The 20,971-nt window shown below is 42.8% G+C and overlaps 1 protein-coding gene across 1 annotated transcript in view; it reads right to left on the reverse strand.

The window, feature by feature from the left end:
* NKPD1 (NTPase KAP family P-loop domain containing 1) overlaps window positions 1–20,971 on the reverse strand; it is a 53,208-nt gene that overhangs the window by 21,077 nt on the left and 11,160 nt on the right. The window lies entirely within an intron of this gene.

The following is a 20,971-nucleotide window of genomic DNA, read 5'->3' on the forward strand; positions in this document are numbered from 1 at the left end:
AGGGCATGCATTTTTCAGTCTGGCAGATGCGGTGTATGCCTGTGCGATTAACCATTCAATTGCACCATGTGTTTAGGGATGCGCAGCCTTTCCCCCCACCTTTCCTTAACTTTGTAACCATGTAACTGTCAGGTTAGCTGCTCCCAGCCCCTCCTTCTGAGTTTCCTGTTTGCATGATAAGGAGTAGCAGATTTGCATATGATTTGCATCTGAATTGAATGCGAAGTGTGCAGAAAATCTATTTAGGTGCTGCACACTGAGCTGGTGGTCATTTCAGATGCAGCCTTAGTGGTATGCGCTGGCGTTCTCTTCGCTATTCTACCAAATGTAAGTTACACTTTTTTTTTTTGCTTAGCTGCTCCCAAGGTTTTAAATTTAGGTTAGGTCACTTGCCCGGAGGTCTGCCTCACCGTGGCGCAAGTGTCTAGTATAATATACTTAGCATGCAAACCATATTGGAAGCTAAAGTTCCTCCTAGTTTAATAAATGTTAGCACTTGTCTTGGATGCAGGGAATGCATTTTTCAGTCTAGCAGAGGCAGTGTATGCCTGTGCGATTAACCATTTAATTGCAGCATGTGTTTAGGGATGAGCAGCCTTTCCCCACCTTTCCTTAACTTTGTAACTATGTAACTGTCAGGTTAGCTGCTCCCAGCCCCTCCTTCTGAGTTTCCTGTTTGCATGATAAGTAGTAGCAGATTTGCATATGATTTGCATCTGAATTGAATGCGAAGTGTGCAGAAAATCTATTTAGGTGCTACACACGGAGTTGGTGGTCATTTCAGATGCAGCCTTAGTGGTATGCACTGGCGTTCTCTTCGCTATTCTAATAGATTTGTAATTGAAAATAGTAGAAACACAATACATCAAATGTTAAATCTGAGAAACATTATTGCAGTTTGAAAACTATATTCTTATTTTCAATCTTCTGAGGGAAAGAATATAGAAATGGCCCAACAATGGGTTAAAAACAGCACTAGGTAAAGTAAATAATTATATTTTTATTAGGGGCGTAACCTAAGAAAGAAAAACAGTTAAAAAAAACAATAAAGTAGGTGGCAGGAGTTCCACCCTAATTCTTATATGCCATAAATTATATATGATTACAAAGGTACGTGATAAAATAAATATGATAGTAATTATATTACAGTAAAATGTAACAAAATTCTTATGGTGAATGTAAAGTGCAAGTGCTAGTAATCTGACAATTATAGGATCTCAAAACTAACAGATATAGGCTCATATGCAGTTCTTTTCTTTCCTCGTGTTTTCTCTTAGGTGATCATGATATTTTAAGACTTATCAATTACAGTGGGATGCGAAAGTTTGGGCAACCTTGTTAATTGTCATCATTTTTCTGTATAGATCGTTGGTTGTTACGATAAAAAAATGTCAGTTAAATATATCATATAGGAGACACACTCAGTGATATTTGAGAAGTGAAATGAAGTTTATTGGATTTACAGCAAGTGTGCAATAATTGTTTAAACAAAATTAGGTGCATAAATTTGAGCACCACAAACAAGAAATGAAATCAATATTTAGTAGATTCTTCTTTTGCAGAAATAACAGCCTCTAAAATCTTCCTATAGGTTCCAATGAGAGTCTGGATTCTGGTTGAAGGTATTTTGAACCATTCCTCTTTACAAAACATCTCTAGTTCATTCAGGTTTGATGGCTCCAAGCATGGACAGCTCTCTTTAACTCACACCACAGATTTTCAATTATATTCAGGTCTGGGGACTCTGCATGAATGCCTTAGTGGGTTTTGAGCAGGGTTTAGGGTCGTTGTCTTGTTGAAAGATCCAGCCCCGGCTCAGCTTCAGCTTTGTCACTGATTCCTGGACATTGGTCTCCAGAATCTGCTGATACTGAGTGGAATCCATGCGTCCTTAAACTTTAACAAGATTCCCAGACCCTGCACTGGCCACACAGCCCCACAGCATGATGGAACTACCACCATATTTTACTGTAGGTAGCAGGTGTTTTTCTTGAAATGCTGTGTTCTTTTTCCTCCATGCATAACACTTCTTGTTATGCCCAAATAACTCAATTTTAGTTTCATCAGTCCACAGCAACTTATTCCACTATGAAGCTTGCTTGTCCAAATGTGCTTTAGCATACCTTTTAAAGAGAACCCGAGGTGGGGTTCTAAGAATGAAATCTGCGCTCAGAGGCTGGGTCTGCTTATATTGCCCAGCCTCTGTTGCTCTTTCAATCCCCCCTAAGTTCCCCCTGCGTTCGGCTCTCCCCCATAAATCACAGTCGCGCTGTGCGGGCTGTGTTTACCTTTGTCCTGTCAGTCTGCGTGCTCCCCCCGCCTCCTGCATAGCTCCGGTCCGCTGATTGGAGGGAAGGGACGCGGGCGGGGACCGGCGCTATGCAGGAGGCGGGGGGAGCACGCAGACTGACAGGACAAAAGTAAATACAGCCCGCTCTGACACGCTGCGTGTCGGCAGCGCGGCTGTTATTTATGGGGCAGAGCGGTGCGCAGGGTGAACTTAGTGGGGATTGAAATAGCAACAGAGGCTGGGCAATATAAGCAGACCCAGCCTGTGAGCGCAGATTTCATTCTTAGAACCCCACCTCGGGTTCTCTGTAAGCGGCTCTGTTTGTGTTTTGGGCGGAGAAAAGGCTTCCTCTGCATCACTCTTGCATACAGCATCTCCTTGTGTAAAGTGCGCCGAATGGTTGAATGATGTACAGTGACTCCATCTGCAGCAAGAGGATGTAGTAGGTCTTGGTGCTGGTCTGAGGGTTGAATCTGACTGTTCTCACCATTCGTCGCTTCTGTCTATCCGAGATTTTTCTAGGTCTGCCACTTCAAGCCTTAACTTGAACTGAGCCTGTGGTCTTCCATTTCCTCAATATGTTTCTAGTTTATGGAAACAGACAGCTGAAATCTCTGAGAGACCACTTTCTGTATCCTTCCGCTAAACCATGATGGTGAACAATCTTTGTCTTCAGGTCATTTGAGAGTTGTTTTTAGACCCCTATGTTGCTACTCTTCAGAGAAAGTTAAAAGAGGAGGTAAACTTACAATTGAGCCCCTTAAATACTCTTTCTCATAATTGGATTCACCTGGGTATGTATGTCAGGGGTCACTGAGCTTACCAAGCCAATTTGAGTTCCAATAATTAGTTCTAAAGGTTTTGGAATCAATATAATGACAACAGTGCCCAAATGTATGCACCTGCCTAATTTTGTTTAAACAATTATTGCGTACTTTCTGTAAATCCAATAAACGTAATTTCACTTCTCAAATATCACTGTGTGTGTCTCCTATATGATATATTTAACTGACATTTTTTATCATAACAACCAACGATTTATACAGGAAAATCAGTGATTAAGAAGGTTGCCCAAACTTTCACATCCCACTGTACATTCGTTTTAAACCACCAGCAGGCAAGAAAATACTAAAAATGTTTTTTATAGTACTTTTTCACCTACTTCTTTGTACTTTTTTCAATTACATGGTGCTGAAAAGTTATTCTAAATAGAAGATGAAAAATTATCTCCAAGGTGTAAACTCAGGAAGAAAAATTAACTGCATATGGGCCCTAATGTATGTGATACTGGCTATGAAAAAATGTTACTAGTTCAAACAAGGAAAATTATAAGAAAACTGACAAAACATAAATACGAACGAGAAAAATAAAACACTACAAGGCATAACTTGCAATACCATACCTAATTGTATCTATAATTAATGTGCATTATATTTTTTTCTAAGATGTGTAACCTCTATTTCACCTAAGAAGCTACAATGTAAATAAGTCATTGCTATCAATTCAATAGCTATGAATGTCTTTAGACTTCCAAAGTAAAGAATATCCACAAGAAACTAAAAAGGAGAGCTTACCCTGGTGGATAGTTACAAGGGTGGAAAAGATCCCCACCAGTTGTCCTCAGTCTGATGCCATGTTTCAAAAGTGTATGGACAGGGACATGTTGACCACTGTGTCACATCACCACTTCTTTTAACAGGATTCTAAACGTTTAGCAACTGAGGAGGCTGTCAAGAGTTTAATGTTGATCTTGCAAAACATGATCCATCTGTCAATGCTCTTTCAAATGAAAGGCTAGTTCATGAGTATACACATAAAGCTCAGGCATTTGACATTCTTAGTGTTTGAGGAGAGATATGGGGAAGAGTCAGAAGATCTAGAAATCTTAATCTTAAGGTGCATACACATGCACTACTTCCGCCAACGACGGGTCCGTCAGACCCTCCCGCAGGGCGGACGTTCAGCCAATAGTAGTGCGTGTGTACGCGTTGTCGGCGGACTGATAAGGACTGATAAGGCTGTTTCTGAACGATCCGCTCAGCGGATCGTTCAGAAACAGCCTTATCAGTCTCCGACAGCGCGTACACAGAAACTCCGACTAAGAATTGAACTTTATCCCAATCAGTAGCCGATGCCCCCTTTTACATGAGAAATCTATTCCTTTTCACAAACAGACCATCAGAGGGCGCTGTATGGCTGATATTGTGGTGAAACCCCTCCCACAAATAAATTCTGAGTACATAACTCTTGGCAGTTTCCTGTCTGTAAACCTTGCAGCATTGTGGGAAATAGCTGTTTACAGCTGTTTCCAACTGCCAAAAAAACATGCAGCAGCTACATAATCTGCCAACGGTAAAAATGTCACCATGTAATAAATGTCAGAATGTAAATCAGAGATTTAAAAGATTTTACAATGGGCAAACACTGACTAAATCATTTATACATAATTATTGTAAAAATGAAGCACTTTTTTTATTACATTATTTTCACTGGAGTTCCTCTTTAAGGGGCTCAGCATGTTCACATGCTAGACTACACTTGGCAGAGGTGGCCGTTCGGGGCTATCTCAGATGAGATCCTAGTGGGTGCACAGCTACTTCGTTCAAAAATCTACCATGCCAAATCTTTAAATGATAGCAACTAAGGAGGGCATTGTTCCACACCTTACCTGCTAGAAGCCACTTTTTGTGTGCTGTACCATTATCCCCCCCCCCCCCCCCCCATAGCAACAGTACACATTTATAGGCTACAGCCTGTGTAACATTAGGGCCCTGAACATTTCAGTCAAGTCCCAATCCCTACGTTCAGCAGTTATTATGTTTGTGTATGCGCCTCAATTCTAGATATCGATCAGGTTGATCAATCTATTGGGTTGTTTAACCCTCCTGGCGGTTAATTAAAACCGCCAGGGGGTAGCGCAGCACTATTTTAAATTTAAAAAACAAACAAACATTTAGCTAGCCTAGCGCTAGCTACATGACATCCTCCGGCGATCAAGCCCGTCCAGAAATCCCGTTCTGAACGGGATTTCCATTAGGGCTTCCCCGTCACCATGGCGACGGGCGGGATAACGTCACCGACGTCATGACGTCAAAGGAAGTCCGGATCCACCCCTCAGCGCTGCCTGGCACTAATTGGCCAGGCAGCGCACGGGGTCTGGGGGGGGCGCGGCGAGTGGCGGCTAATCGGCGCGGAGCTGGGGCTAATCGGCACGGAGCGGCGGTGATCGGAGTGCACACGCAGCTAGTAAAGGGCCCAGCAGGGCCTGAGAAATCCTCCTGCGCGGCATAGCTCAAGCTCAGCTCGAGCTTACCGCCAGGAAGGTTAAAGCTCAGCAGATGATTTTATCTGATGTCTGTCTATAGTGAAAATCTTAGGCCTCTTGCACACTGCATGCATTTCCGATTCCGCTTTTTAATTGGTTTTTACTTCCGATTCCGATTCAGATTTTTAATCTTTACTGCATGCTGCGTTTTTGATCAGTTTTTCTGTTGAATGTATTCAGGGAAAATCGGAATTGAAAATAGGAATCGGAAACGTAATCGGAATCAGAATCAGAAAAGGATTTGCAGTGTGCAGGGAGCCTTAAACATGCAACTTGTAAATAATATTAAAACTGTCGTTGGAGAAATAAAATGCAAAAAATGTCATCTCACCCTTCACTGACAATATTATTAATAATTATAGTCATGTGAATGAATTGGGACAACCTATGAAAGCCTGTGTGTTTTTGTAACATTATGCTTAGAGACCCAAGTAATATAACTAAACCTTTAAAACTAAAGAAAATACTTATCAAAATCTTCTGGAAAACAAGGCTCCCTTTGCTAACTGATTTTTATCATTTGGCACTGTCATTGGCCTGAGGAAGTGGGCTCAGACCCGTGAAACGCGTTGCCTGTGCTAAATAAAAATCTTTTGTAGTTCACAAAGATTTTGTCATTGAGGTAAGACACTTCGTTACCCTTTTGGTTTTTAAACTGTTTTTAGAAGCTTTTATACATCCAGCGCCTCTTTCCCTTCCTAATGTGCTTCTGGAAAATGTTTTTCTAAAAAATGCAATTTCTGAGGAAGAATAAGTTAGGACATTATAACATGTATTCCCACTTAAAGCGGTTTAACACCAAGCATTACAACTTTGCTTTAAAAGATTGCTTACAGCTTAGAAACTATTATGCCAGATTTTTTTTTTTTTGCAGAAATTCACTGAATGGGTTAAACATGACATTTTTGGCACTCCGCAACGCGTTTCGCAGGTATAACCCGCTTCATCAGGCAAGGAGCGCAAGCTCAAAAAGGTCCAATAGTGGCACAGAGACAGAGGCGCATTGCCACTATTGGACCTTTTTGAGCTTGCACTCCTTGCCTGATGAAGCGGGTTATACCTGCGAAACGCGTTGCGGAGTGCCAAAATAAATTGTTATTTACGATTTGAACAATCTCGATTGTCCATCATTTCAGGAGGTAAGTCCACCTGTACTCCTCCTTTTTAGTTGTTTTTAGATCATTTTAACCTGCCTGGCGCCTCTGTCCAAATTTGCTCAGTTATTCCACTGTCTACAATTGGAGGATTTTCAAAACAACTGCCAACATGCCCAAGTCTGGCTGTCCAAGCAAGTTCCCTCAGAGAACAGACTGCAAGGTGCTAAAAGAAGCCCCTAAAAACACTAACATTTCTTCATGGGACCGACAGCAGGCTTTTGCTACTGATAATGCAAAAGTGCATGCATCTACAATCGGAAAGATACTGCACAATTTTAACTTGCATGGGGGGGGATATCTGGCATATATGAGTAGGGAAAAAGGGCAGAAGCATCTGGCCGCAACAAGGGTGGGAAGGAAGAAGCTTCTAGCCACCTATACTTCAAGGGCAGGAAGGGGGACGCATCCCTGGCCACCTATACTACAAGCGCAGCGCACAGAGCACATAGGCATGTCCCAGGCTGTCCTCAGAGGAGCTCACAATCTAATCTCTGCTATATGTATAGTAAGTAGGTCATTATTTTTATTAGGAGAGGGAGCTTCATTCAAAGTTTTGCTGTTAATGTCCACTGTCTGTGAATTACACTGCTGCTAAGTTCATGTACACTTGGCCCTGCCCATGACACGTCATTATCACGCCCTTTTTGCAGTGCTTGGACACACCCATTTTTTTGCTGCTGGTGGGCAGCTACCCTGCCAGTTGATCCAGCAGCTACATAACGCCCTCAATTAAAAAAACCCTGAAGCTGCCCCTGTTGTCGATCCTCCATGCGTTGGAGCACAGTCTAGTTATAATTCCTTCTGAGAACTTGCCGTACCACCAGTTTTTCTCAGTTCAGGTATTGTTTAAGTGTGAACAATCTCCTTATTTGACCTTAATAACTCAAGGCTATTGGTGACGCATCTTACTATATTCTTTTTTTTAAATGATCTGAAACTTCCTCCTCATGCAGGTTTTATTGAAAGCTATGTGAACGCCCTCATACATGTCATACATGTCATTCAAAATCAAATCTTTTTTTTTTTTTAAAGAGGCTTAGCCACTTCTGGGCTGCGGTGTTAACCTCCCCTAGTGACCAGGCCATTTTTACTTAATTGGCCCACTGGCGCTTTAAGGCAAAGCTGCAGGGCCGCACAACGCAGCACACAAGTGATTCCCCCCTCCTTTTCCCCCCACCAACAGAGCTCTCTGTTGGTGGGGTCTGATCACCCCCACATTGTTTATTTTTTTTATCAATATTTATATAAACGTTTTTTAAATAAATTTAACTTTTTTTTTGGTTTCTCCCCACTCCCCTTCCTCCCTCCCTCCCCCCAGCCAGCCAATCACGCGATCGGCTCTCATAGGCTTCAGGCTATGAGAGCCGATCGCTTCCCAAGCAGGAGATGCGCGAGTTCTCCTGCTAGCCCCATAGAAGACCGTCCACGCCAATGGGCGTGGAGCGGTCCTGGGGCTGCCGCACTGCTCACGCCAATTGGCGTGGAGCAGTCGACAACAGGTTAATAATTATCATCTGGAATTTGTATGATGATTTGTAATCTTGGAAAATACAAGCAGAAAAATCAAGAGCCCTTGATAGTACAGTATGTTAGTATTTGTGGTATTTTGTTACACATAACAAGGAAAAGTACTCACAAAGGTGCGTTACCACTAAGGCAACCACTGTAACAGCAGGTGGGGAGATTCACCTGACCTTATTATGGGTTAAGAAGTGGCTTCCTGTAGGCCATCACCATGGCCATGTCGTAAAAGCCATACCAAGGGGGCAATTCCTTAGGGCCAGGCGTATTTGCACTAGTGATGATGATTATGTAAAAGCCAGCCAAACATTGTGTTCCAAATTTATACAGAAAGGGTATGATGCCAATAAAATTGAAGCTATTAGACAGGAGGTGCTCACCATAGACAGGTCTACGCTGCTCCACAAAACAGGCAGAATGAGATGTTCCAAAGGGAATACCTTTGTGACCAATTTGGGAAAAAATACTATGCTTATAAAAAATTCCATACGCAGATTTTGGCCCCTATTAAGTACAGACAAGGATCTGGGGCCTTTATTTAAGGAAGAGACGATTTTTTTCCATCAGGAGAGGTAAGACTATCCAAGATCGGGTCAGGCACACTGACACCGCCCCCAAGAGAAAATAAATTCTTACAGGAAAGACAGGGACATATCCATGTTTAAACTGCAACATATGTAACGGCATCATAAAAGGTGAAGCTATCTCACCCACACAATGGGCGCAGAATTGCTATTAAAGGGCGGCATTATTGTTCCACACCATGGGCCATATATGGGCTTAAGTGCCCATGTGGGCTCATGTATGTGGGGGAGACTACCACGCCAGTTAGAACACGCATACAGGAGCATAAGAGGGCGATCAGCAAGTATGCTGAAGGAAAAAGAAAGAATTACCTCAGTTGCGAGGCACTTTGACGTGGCAGGCCATGGGGCGTCGCAGTTGAGGTGGTGTGTATTGGAGTCCTTGAATCCCCTCAATACAGGAGGTAACCTAGAAAAAAATTTGAAACAAAAAGAGGCGAGATGGATACATGAGATGGATGTGGTTACTCCGAGAGGTATGAATGAAAGATTGCCTCTGAAATGTTTCTTATAAACGATGTTTTATAAACGATTGTTTGTACATCACGTCTGGCATTGAGGTGCTAGGACAAGTGCAATCCTTAGGGCTGGATTCACAGGGGGGTGCTAGCTGTTGGCGCAGCCGTTTTTGCGTGGGTTTTCGCGTTTGCGTGCGGCCGTGCAGTTGGGCCTTTTTGCGCGCGGTCGTGGATTTTCGCGCGGGGTCGTTGCCGTTTTCGCGCGGGGGTTCGCATTTGCGCGCGGGGGCATTTGGTTGCACGCGGGGGTTCGCGCGGGGGGGAGGGGGTGGCCGTGCTGGCGGTTGGCGCTTTTTTGTGAATAAAAAACAATTTTATGCAGTTGTATTTCTATGCGGTTGATGCTTATATGTTATTGTTTATGTATTCTTTTTTAGGTGGGCCAGTGGCAGTCCATTGTTGGAAGTGCCTCAAGCACGGTCAGTTATTTAATACTAATCTTTGGTAGCCGAAAAGGAGTGCCATATGACCTGGTATTAATTGAGTGGTTTTAATGCACATGTTGGACTATGGACAATAAGTTAACATTTAGGGGGTGGAGCCACCAGGGGGTGTGGTGCCCTCTCATGAGCACATATATTGGTGTTTGTATGTTCATTCGCTGTTTAACACCTGAGGAAGAATGTAATATTCGTAACATGTAGTGTACTTGTTCATCCAATACAGCAAAATCATTGCAGCCTGTGGTGTGCCGTCTCTTATTGCTAATAGGATGTTCATCTGTAGCCGTTGGCCAATCCGGCTGAGACAAGGCACCGGCAAGCATACTTGTCTTATAAGACTAGATACACTTGTTCCCCGTGCAACAGTTGATGACATTTTAAAACCTACAGGGACTGTTTCTGGCCACAAAAGTGATGACTAAGTTGTTTCAAGTGGTCTAACACCTAGACTGTGGCATGCTGGAGGGGGATACATGCCAAAGTCCCACCAAAAATTACAGAGTTGACACAGAGTTGGGTTTTAATCCCTAAAGGGCAGAAATCACAGTACATTTCTACAAATAATGCACTGGAGTGGTACTGTACCTGCAACTTAATGTGGCCACAATAGCAGTAGCGTGCACAGCTATGGGTGTCAGTGGGTTTTGGAGTGTCACACACAGAGAAAAAGACAAAAGACAAAAAGACAAACACTTATATCGCGCTTTTTTTTTCCTGGCGGACACAAAGCGCCAGAGCAGCAGCCACTAGGGCATGCTCTATAGGCAGTAGCAGTGTTAGGGAGACAAGAGAAATGCAATAGACCCTGCTCTCACTAACAGCAGTCAGCAGAGAATGAACCCAATATCGCCACCGCAACTGCTTTTTAATAGGGGAGTAGGGTGCTACCTGATTGGCTGCCATGTGTCTGCTGACTGTGAGGTAAGGGGTCAAAGTTTGGCTCCATGATGATGTATAGGGGGTGGGTCGAACACGCCAAATGTTGGCAGTTTACCAAGAACGCGAACAGCGTAAATTCACCGGAAACTGTCCGCCGGTGAACAGATCGGGCTATCTCTACAGCTGAGTAGCCTGTTCTGTTAAACGGAAAGGGGAGAGGGAGCTGGATGTGTTGAACAATAGCAATTAATCATTTACTGAACTGGCATAATAGATCAATAAACAGTGCTGACACAAAATTGTTCCCCATATGATAACAAATGATCATCTCAAGCATTGAAATTTTTTTTTTTTTCAAGCAGCTTTACAGTAGATGTTCATATGTTATTTAGCTTGTTGAAGCACACTGTTACTGAGTGGGCCCTAGGGATCCAGGCTGAAAACAGTTTTGAATCTGCCACAGGAGCTCTTCTTGTAATACCTTAAAGGGAACCTTAAAGGGACACTGTAGGGGGGTCGGGGGAAAATGAGTTGAACTTACCCCGGGCTTCTAATGGTCCCCCGCAGACATCCTGTGCCCACGCAGCCACTCACCGATACTCCGGCCCCGCCTCCGGTTCACTTCTGGAATTTCAGACTTTAAAGTCTGAAAACCACTGCGCCTGCGTTGCCGTGTCCTCGCTCCCGTTGATGTCACCAGGAGCGTACTGCGCAGGCACAGACCATACTGGGCTTGTGCTATACACTCCTGGTGACATCAGCGGGAGCAAGGACACGGCAACGCAGGCGCAGTGGTTTCCAGACTTTAAAGTCTGAAATTCCAGAAGTGAACCGGAGGCGGGGCCGGAGCATCGGTGAGTGGCTGTGCGGGCACAGGATGTCTGCGGGGGACCGTTAGAAACCCCGGGTAAGTTCAACTCATTTTCCCCCGACCCCCCTACAGTATCCCTTTAAGTGACGTGTGACATGATAAGATAGACGTGTGTATGTACAGCGGCAAGCATACAAATAACCATGCTGCATTCCTTTTCTCCATTTTCTGCCTGAAAGAAATAACATTCAGCTATTTGGTTTCTCTTCCGGTTTCTCTCCAGTCGGAACCCGGATGGTCTATCTATAACAAGGCCCTCACTGATAAGGAATTACAACCATACAACACTTTCCTGGCAGAGAAAAGCCTCTGAGAGCAGGGGATAGATAAAAAGGTCGATCGTTCAAATATTTCGTCTCTCTAGAACACGAAAGAGCCATTTAATTGTGCATAGACAAAACTATTGATATAGTTACAAAACTATAGAAGGTTACATAACATAAACTGTGGGCAATCTAAAAAAAAGTCATTTTTCGGAGTGGGAGGATAGATACAATTGTTTATGTCATTCATTTATTTTCACTTATGGTTCAATTTAAAGGTGACCATGAGGGTCCTGATTTGTCAGTTCCCCAGGTTCCCCGTCATGATCATTCAGTGTCAAATCAATCTGTCATATATGAATATGTGTACATCTTGTTGGAAGTATCAACAGGATTTCTTAAACAGCAGTATAGTAAAGCAACAACAAGATGTCACTGTGTATGTAAAGTGCTGCAAGGATCTCTATAGTATTGTGATTTCCTGTATTCACTCTGTGTTCCTCACTGTCCTAAGTAAGCTGCATGTTTTTCTAGAGCAGGGGTCAAGAAACTTTTTGGCTAAGAAAGCCAAAAACGCCACATATTTAAAAATGTATTTCCATGAGAGCTATACAATATGTTTCAAACTGGGACAGTGCGCATGCGCAGCAGAGGGATCACATCTCTGTTGCCAGGGTGATGTGTATACAGTTGATCTGCCGGGCAGCGGGAGTGTCAGACACGTCTTTGGCTTCTCTTGGGTTTCAGCAACATCAGCAATTTCCCTGAGAGCCAGACAGAAGGAATACCGACTAACAGCTTATACAATTAGCTAGCTGACTTAGGGATTGATTCACTTTGTAGGACGAGAGCCCTGCACTTTGGACCAATAGGCTGCCTGTCAAGTGACAGGCAGCCTATTGCGCCAATCAAAGTGCGGGGCTCTCGTCCTACAAAGTCACTGGACCTGACAGGGTTTCAAACTGGGACAATTGGAGCAACTGTTCGTTTTGGGGGTTGCATGAGTAAGTTAGTAGTGCACGCTAGAGCAGTAGAGTGCCTACTTTGAAAATGTTACTTGCGCTGCCACACTAAGCTGTGCTGCTTGAGCAGTGTAGCTTAGTGAATCAACCTCTACTGATTTGTTTGTGAGCCAGATGTAGCGATCAAAAGAGCCACATCTTGATCCCGAGCCATAGGTTCCCAACCACTGCTTTAGAGTAAAGAGTTCTAACTTGTTAAACTAGATGCCTATCTGCATGAACCTACCACTCTGCTCCATCACATCTGCTATGTAACAGAAAATATTGGACAGGGACAGGGAAACTATCACCCAAAGTGTTCAAGAAAGATCATATTAAAAACAGAGTACTGTAGTGTATTTGTAGATTCTGGTAAGCATAATATTAAAATGAGTACATAAATAAACAAACCTCTTGTATTCCAGTGCGTCAGATCATTTCCAGATCAGTAATACTTCCCACCATTGAGAGATCTTATCCGGCAGTTTGTTGTTCAGTGACTGTAGCAGGTAAGTATTTGTTGACACTTATAAAGATCCATCCATACCTCTAAATATTACTCCTCCCCATGACCTGCCAGTCTTTCCTTATGGCTTACTCACTCAATGCCTGAAAGCATCCAGAAGCTGCTTGGCTGGTTCACCTGGTTCATAAACATAATTATTATCAGAATGTATAATGTTAAACTGTGTATCGCCAGTGAATGAAATTCGAATTTACCAATTAACAGCATGTTACAAATCACATTTTAATAGAACGACATTATTGTAAGTGCAGTAGCCAGAGGACCCTATCACATCTTTCTGAAGTAGCATCAGTAGAGTATATTGGTGATGATCACAAGCTGCTAATAATGATTACGCAACATTTCACACACATTTTAGCAATCAGGTCCAAACATAATTACGATATGGAGATTCAATTGATTTTGTGTAATCCTTTAGTAATTATGGAAAATTGTGCATAATTTTGTGCCAGATTTAGCGGTTTATAGCAATGCTCCCCATACATGCTATCGTCATCAGAATTGCTACGTATGTTAAGGGGAATAGTGGGAACAAGTTAAAAAAAAGGAATTTTTCAAAAAGCCCTTGTAGTTTTTGAGAAAAATATTTTTTAGACTCAGAAAAATGAAAGTTTAAAAAAATGGCACAAAATCATGCAAAAATGATGTGAAATTTGCCAAATGACGCTTCCTGATTATGGGTAAACATGAAATGAATTACGATTTTCTCCAAAAAATTGCATTAAGAAATTGCATTCTTATTGCGAATTATGATGGGAAATTACGGTTATGCGAAGATCGTGCTCATCACTAGAGTATTGGACGACTATAACAATTCGGCTGCGGCATCACAATAGCACAGGTGCTGCGTTCGATTCAGCAATGGATGTAGCACCCCAATTGAAATGGGCCCTTAAGGGACACTGTAGTAAGAGGGATGCGAAGCTGCCTTTTTTTTCCTTATAAAATATGCTAATTACCCAGGTTGTCCTGCTGATCATCTTAGACTCAGCCTGAATATGAAAATCAGGTAATCTGATTAAAGTCTTGCCATATTAGTCTCTTACTTGTTTCATGTAAGCGATTCAGGCAATACTGCAGCCAAAAGGATCAGTGCCACTGTCAGGCAACTGGCATTCCTAATAAATATGGCAGACTCCATATCCCTGTCACTACAGTGTTCAAATAACAAAGAAAAGCTGTTCCGGTGTATTGGGATCTTGTGATGCCCTACCTCATTACGTTCACTGGCGCCTCTGAAGTCTAACATTAACTTCTCCTCACCTTTACTTAACACTAACCAGGGGCGTAGCAATAGGGGTTGCAGAGGTAGCGACCACATCAGGGCCCTTGGGTCAGAGGGGCCCTCCCTCAAGCACAATATTAGCTCTCTATTGGTCATGTGCTGTTAACAATCACTTATATAGATGCTTTAAATAGTAGTAATCATTAACAAACCATCCCCCTACTGTGTTGTCCTTGGCAGGTTTTGGTGCGCCATATCAATTGTTATGTAGAGAGTGCTTGGGGGGCCCCCATGTAAAACTTGCACCAGGGCCCATAGCTCCTTAGCTACACCACTGACACTAACATTCCTTTCTAGGATGCCTAACACTAACTTACCTCTTTCTGCTGCCTAACACTAACTTACCGTATATACTCGCAAGCAAGCCGACCCGCATGTAAGCCGACCCCCCAACTTTTACCTGAAAAAACAGGAAAAAATGATTGACCCCCATATAAGCCGAGGGTATGAAATGCTGGCCACGTGATCCCCCCCAGTGTGTCCCAGTATAGCTAGTATAGTGCCCAGTATAGCTAGTATAGTGCCCAGTATGGGTAGGTAGCGACCCAGTATAGCTAGTATAGTGCCCAGTATAGCTAGTAAAGTGCCCAGTATGGGTAGGTAGTCCCCCAGTATAGCTAGTAAAGTGCCCAGTATAGCTAGTATAGTGTCCCAGTATAGCTAGCATAGTGCCCAGTATGGCTAGCATAGTGCCCAGTATGGCTAGCATAGTGCCCAGTATGGCTAGCATAGTGCCCCAGTATGGCTAGCATAGTGCCCCAGTATAGCTAGCATAGTGCCCCAGTATAGCTAGCATAGTGCCCCAGTATAGCTAGCATAGTGCCCCAGTATAGCTAGCATAGTGCCCCAGTATAGCTAGCATAGTGCCCAGTATGGCTAGTATAGTGCCCAGTATAGCTAGCATAGTGCCCCAGTATAGCTAGCATAGTGCCCAGTATGGCTAGGTGGGTAGGTAGGCAGGTAGTTAGTGCCCCTCCCCGCTCCCCCCGCGGCCGCCACTGCTATAACCTTAGGCGGCGCCGCTTCCTCTATCCCCATCTTGCTCCGGTAACTAATTCACAGCAGCGCGCCTCTCGGCGGCTGCTGTGTGATGACGGAGGAAACCATAGAGAGCGGCTTCCTGTAGCGGCGATATGTATCGCCGTTACTATGGGAACCGCTCTCTATGGTTTCCTCCGTCATCACACAGCAGCCGCCGAGGGGCGCGCTGCTGTGAATTAGTTACCGGAGCAGTACGGGGATAGAGGAAGCGGTGCCGCCTAAGGTAATAGCAGCGGTGGCCGCAGGGGGGCGGGGAGGGGCACTACCTATCCACCCACCCACCTACCCATACTGGAAAATAACTCGCAAGGAAGCCGACCCCCCAACTTTTGGGCCACTTTTGGGGGGTGAAAAATTCGGCTTGCTTGCGAGTATATACGGTACCTCTTTCTGATGCCTAACACTAACCTTCCCTCTCCAATGCCTAATACCAACCTCCTCCTGTCTAATGCCTAACATCCCTTTCCAATACCTAACACTAACTTCCACCTCTCATGGAATCATAGTGTGCATGCGCGATTTGTAGTGCGCATGCCCCTGGCAGCACAAGATGACGGGCAGCACAAATTTCCACTAAACCAGCTATACTAATGCTGCTGCAGTTTCAAGTGACCATATGCTGGGCTGCTCTCATTTTCTTGCAACAACCTCCATGTTCCCAGCAGACTCCGATCACTTGGTCTCAGTGTAGCCAATCCTGGAATTGCTTCTGTCGGGCATGTTAATACACAGGGCACTAATCTGCAAAGATAGAAAAAGAGGGGAGTAAGCAAGGCAATGCTTAGGAGAACTCATGGAGAAGCATGTGTCCAGTTTGATCAGCTGATAGATTTGTAAGGTTCTGATTTGTTGTGATGACTTCCTGGTTTAGCACATGATCAGGATCAGCAAATCAGAACCTTACAAAGCTATCAGCTGATCAAACTGATCATGTTTCCCCATGAGTTATGCTAAGCATTGCCACTCCTAGAGGACAGCATGCTTCTCATAGCACACAAAAGTGTATCAAAAACTCCAATCCTTCAACAGCAAGTTAACTTACAGGATATCCACTTGTGTTTATGCATATTATAATGTACTGTATTCCATCGGTTTGCAATCCAGTGTACGACTCCATGCAACACTAAACCTTAGTTGGATCGTAGACCCATAAAATCATAGGTAGGCATTAAAACTTTAACCTATATGATGAAGTATGTTTAGCTAGACATATATCATATATTTTAGAGCTTTTATTGCAATACCTGCCAGTGGCAAACCCACATCAACATGAATTTGTGTTAGTAAGCCAACTGGATCAAGGAATGCCCATTTCATCCTAAAATTACTAGTTTCCAGGGGTGGAGGCTTTTGTACTGGATAACCTACACCCTCCGTGGAGAAAATCATCTGAACATTGGTCTGAAAAGAGTCCTATAAGGAACCACCTTTTATTGACACTTGTTATATTATCATACTCTATACAATACTATATGAGGTGACAGCACTATTCCCATGACCTCCATTTCTTTTTTCTTTTTTTAAAATCTGTTTTGTTAAACAACCAACCACAATTACAGCACCGTGTCTAAGCATAACAACAATTACACCACATAAAAATACTTTTACACCAATGTTATAATCATTAAACATAAAGCTATGTAACACCAGAGTTCTGTCTTCTGATACAACCAGTTCTAAATTGCTAATGTGTGGGAAAACATAAAAATATATCCATATATTCTTCTAGTGATATCCGAATCAGAAATCAGAAATATTTTAATCGCCAAGCACGACTGGGTTGTACCCAGAATTGGGTTTGGCACATACAATTGCTCACAGTAGAGATACTAGATAAGATCTATACATAATAATACAAGCATGAGTACAAATTAATAATTAAACAGTAGTACAAATTAATAACTAAATAAACAGGAGTACAAAAGGAAACCGCAGGGTACAATTTTTTAACACAGTTTTATGCTGGGCAGTCCATCGTTCCGACAGCTCCAACTTTTAGGGGTGGAGGGTAAAAAGTGATGGGGTGGGTGTTGAAGATGGGTGGGACTGAAGGGAGTTTAAGAGGTTGACGGCAGAGGGGAAAAAGGAGTTTCTATGCCTCAAAGTTCTGGTGGAGATCCCCCGAAACCTATGATCTGAAGGGAGCCGACTGAAAAAGCGGTGTTCAGGGTGTGAGGGCTTACTGGCAATCCTCAGTGCTCTGGATTGTAGTCTGGAGTTGTGGAGGAGGTCAAGTGAAGGGAGAGGTCTTCTGATGATTCTCTCCGCCCAACTAATGATCCTCTGAAGTTTGTATCTGTCTCTGGTGGAGAAGCCGCGGACCAGACTTGGATGGATGAGCAGAGGACAGACTCAATGGTGGCTGAATTGAAGCTTGTCAGCAGCTCCTGGGCCATGCCAAACTTGTTCAGTTGGAAGAGGAAGAATAGCCTCTGCTAGGATTTCCTCTGGTTAAAGGTGGTGTTTTCCTTACAGATCAGGTCGCTGGAGATGGTTTTGCCCAGAAGGCGAACGCTGGCCACTCTTTCAACCATGGTGCCATCAATGTAGATTGGTGATGGAGTGGGGGCATGCTTCCTGAAGACCACTATCAACACAATGGTTTTGGCTGTGATGAGGACCAGCCTGTTACAAGGCCAACAATGGTGGTGTCATTGGCAAATTTGATGACCTTTGAATATAAGGAAATGGAGGGAGGAAATGATAGGTAAGCATGTACGTCCAAAAATTACCACGCTGTGTGGTCACTTTATTGTGTATCATAAAATGAATGCATACATAGACAAACATCCATTTAAAAAGTTGACAGATCTGTCAAAACCAAATCATGGCCGGCCCACACTCCATGCCACAATCACACCTCGTCCTACAACGTGCTAAATCTGCCATGTATGGGCTGCTAATAGCCTATGAGGCTTGGCAGGCCTAGTCCGGGATAAACAAAAACCTGCAGAATGACAATGTTAGTTGGGCTCCTCTTCAAGCATTAAGCGGTTAAGCAAGGTGAGAGTTTTATGCAAAACGCTGTATTACACAACCATTGCGCACTCCAAGCGCTGATGTAGACTACAAAAGCTGTTAGGTGATGTACTGATCACAATGACAAAGGGAGAACAAGATCGGTGTTCTGCAGGGGGAGATGGTGTTAAAGGCCGAGCTGAAGTGCAGTAGAAGAATGGTCGTTTGTGAGCTCCTGGCAGATATTGATTGCGTCATCGATGTATCTGTTTGCTCTGTCCGTGATCTGGAAGGGATTCAGTAGGGTCGAAGTAGAGAACTTTGGGTGGGACAGGACCACTCTTTCAAAAGTTTTCATGATGATGTATGAGAGAAGTGCTTGGCTTTGCGGGATGAATCTTGCGAAACGCGTTGTACTGATGCTGGAGTAAATAAAATTGTTTTGTTGAAACAACATCAATAATATCTTGTGTCTACTTAGAAGAGGTAAGTCCACCACTGCCACCTCTATTTTAAAACTTTTTAGCTAAATTTTTTCTTATATACGGAGAGCAACTTCTTAATCCTGAGCGGGGTCAGGTTCAATCTCCCCACCTGCCTTTACAGTAGTTGCCAGTGAAGTAACCCATGAGTACAACTACACTTGCTTTGTCAATATTCCTTTTATAACCAGTACTTACTACACTATATTGGGCTCTCGTGTCCCTCTTTTGCTAGAATCAAAGTTAGTTGAGTAAGGGCCTGTACACACTGAAAAACGCAGGCAAAAACGCAAGCGCATGCGTTTTTAAAATGCCTGTAGTTTTAAAAACGCATGCGCTTTTGCCTGCGTTTTTTGTGCGTTTGCGTTTTTCTTGTAATTGCTGATTGGCTAAAGAATCCTTTGTTTTTTTTCTAGTTTACATTTCAACAGGAATCAGGAGATTGCAGAGTCTTCTGGGATACTGACTTCTGAAAAACGCAGGCAAAAACGCAAGCGCATGCGTTTTTAATGCGTTTTTCATGCGCTGCGCTTAAAAAAGCGCAGCAGGCACTGCGTTTGCGTTTTTTGAAAAACGCATCGCACCAGTGTGTACAAGTCATCACGATTTTCATTCTTTTTCAAAAGACCTTGCGTTTTTAAAAACGCATGCGTTTTTAAAAACGCAACGCAAGCGCAGCAGTGTGTACAGGCCCTAAGGGCCAGGGGCCCATATTTAACTTTTTGTCCTAAGCTATCTCCTAGGAGATACATTTTCAATTTCTTATTAAAATAACTTTTCAGCACTTTGTTATTGAAAAAGTAACACAAAGTAGATAAAAAAAATAATATCAATATTATTTTGAGTATTTTCTTGCTTGCTGGTGGCTTAAAAATCATTTTATTTAAAAGGTGAAAAAACTCAGCAGAAAGGTTTAATTGCATGTGGGCCTCTGTGTTTAACATGAAATAAATAAAATGTTTCCTTAATTTATTAATTGAGAACGCTACCTTCTGAAGGACCATCAAACTTTCTGTTTAAACTACATTAACAAACTTCTGCAATTACAAAACAAATTTTCACTTAATTCCAGAGAAGCACCAAGACTGACATGAAGAGATAGGCAACAGAATTCTCTTTAACATATTTATAGATTTAGTGAAGATGACAGTAGCAATAAGTAAATAAGGGACAATTACACATCTTTAATTGTATCACTTTTCTTTAGCAATATTTACCACTCACATGATGGACCAGTTCAGATACCTTGTTGGCACATTCTACCCACAATACAGATAAATACCTTCACAAAGGAAAAAAAATCATCCATAAAATTAACTTATGCCTGGTTCACACCGCAAGAGCTTTTTTAGCGCTAGTTACTTGAAAAGCTCTTGATAATGCAATGCTATGGGGGATTTTTATAAAATCACCTTGCTCAAGTGGGATAACACCCATAGCATTACATTAGCAAGAGCTTTTTAAATCACAAGTGCTTAGAAAAAGCTCTTGCAGTGTGAACCAGCCCTACCAGACATTTACCCAACTGTGTAGTATAGAGTGACAAATCGAGTCCTGAAGTATATTATCAGTGCATTTTTTTTCCATACTTCACTATGTAGATCCTGAAGGGTTAACATTTAACAACACTGAAGTCACTGCTCATAGTAAAAAAAAACCAAAAAGAACACATTATCATCATCTTATTACTATTATATTTATGTAAAAAAAATACTATTCTTATAAGCAAACTGTAATTGATTTTATGAGCATACCAAACAAAATAGCTGAGAAAGGATTTATCTGCTTAAAAAAAATGAATTACCTCCCAGCAGCCCATGTGGAAGT

Source organism: Hyperolius riggenbachi, chromosome 8 (assembly GCF_040937935.1).
Source record: "Hyperolius riggenbachi isolate aHypRig1 chromosome 8, aHypRig1.pri, whole genome shotgun sequence".
Classification (NCBI taxonomy): domain Eukaryota; kingdom Metazoa; phylum Chordata; class Amphibia; order Anura; family Hyperoliidae; genus Hyperolius; species Hyperolius riggenbachi.